Raw genomic sequence first — 1472 nt, forward strand, 5'->3', positions numbered from 1 at the left:
CTACTCCCTGACTGCAAACCCATAAATGAATAGCCACAAAACTGCTTATAAACCACAATGTGAAGGTAAAATGACCAGATAAATGAGTCCTGCCTTTGGATAACCTGGGCGTATCTGTGCAACTGAGAGGTATGGCCTCCGCAGGGTATGGCCATTCTGTGAAGTTGAGAAAAACACAAGGAGGGGATCCCAGCCAGCATACTAACAAAGTGCTGGACCATTTACACAAAACCAGCAGTCTATTGTCTGTAGCTACCTCTCCACAATGGCAGGTGTGTTCCAGAATGTGGAGTCTATATAGAGTTCATAGAGTTCATAGATTAGTACTAGACTAACTGCCCTTGTGGGCCATTTTAAGCCTAGCCAATTACCCCCTGTGAGAATCAAACCCTGCACCTTGTGTCTGTAAGGTAAACACCTTAACCATTATGCCAGCCTCCCACAAATATATAACCCTCCCCAGTTTCAAACCCAGGACTCTATCAATAACAGCACAGCTCATTAGTCCACTAGGCCACTCAGCTGTAAAAGCCCAGGGCTTGTCCGGGATTTGAACCCGGGACCTCTCGCACCCAAAGCGAGAATCATACCCCTAGACCAACAAGCCACCCTAATATGTCTCAGAATATTGGTCTCAGCTTCCTTCATCCTGTATGTCCCTGGTAAATAACTGTGACCAAAGAATGATAACTGTCAGTAGTTGCTGAGATGATACATCACAGTGTCAAACAGTACCATATGTCAGAAAATCTGTGCTACAATCAAACATGTCACACAAGCAGCACAGACAGCAATAGTTACAGTATGTAAAAAATACAAGTTGCAAGGTCCAATAAGGCAAAACAACAGACTTTCTTTTCACCAGTTTATTTTGTACCTCAGCCTCTCACAGAAGAATTAGACAAACTAGAGTGTAGAATGAGTATAAACTTTAGGACTTTACAACCTAGTGGGATGAATAGTGATAGCAACCTAACTTTATAAGTATTAATGTTTATTATAGGCAACAAAAATATTTGTATAAAAAAAGGTGTATTTCTTTAAATAGTGGCCTATTAAGTTTGATTGGATTGTAATTAACTCCATTGAATGGGGTATATAAGAAGAGCGTATGTTAATGTGAATACTCTTTGAAGGTGAAAGGCTGAGCTACTAAATAAACTGGTGAAAAGAAAGTCTCTTGTTTTGCCTTACTGGAGTTTGCAACTTGCATTTTTTTATGTTTTGGGTGAAGAAGTGGTCATTTTGTTGGTGCTTATGGAGCAAGCTTCCATGGCTGAGTTTCCACCCCTGAGAAGAATGGAGGAAGTTGGGAATGCTGGTAGTATCCTGCTCTTTGATTTTCTTTGGGAAAGAGAGCTTAAACTGGCCAAGAATGATGTATGGGGAGTTAAAAATGATAATGGCAGTATGGAGAAATTTATTCAGCTGGAGCGTTTGTTGTGTAAAGAGGTGACTGTGTTTTTTGATGT

At 40.7% G+C, this 1472-nt stretch overlaps 1 non-coding gene across 1 annotated transcript; it reads right to left on the reverse strand.

The window, feature by feature from the left end:
• Positions 1 to 535: 535 nt before the first annotated feature.
• Positions 536 to 607, reverse strand: TRNAP-UGG. Its single transcript has one exon. It is a non-coding gene; the product is annotated as a tRNA-Pro (tRNA).
• Positions 608 to 1472: the final 865 nt, after the last annotated feature.

This window comes from Protopterus annectens, chromosome 1.part2 (genome assembly GCF_019279795.1).
Source record: "Protopterus annectens isolate FY-2018-M chromosome 1.part2, PAN1.0, whole genome shotgun sequence".
Lineage (NCBI taxonomy): Eukaryota > Metazoa > Chordata > Ceratodontiformes > Protopteridae > Protopterus > Protopterus annectens.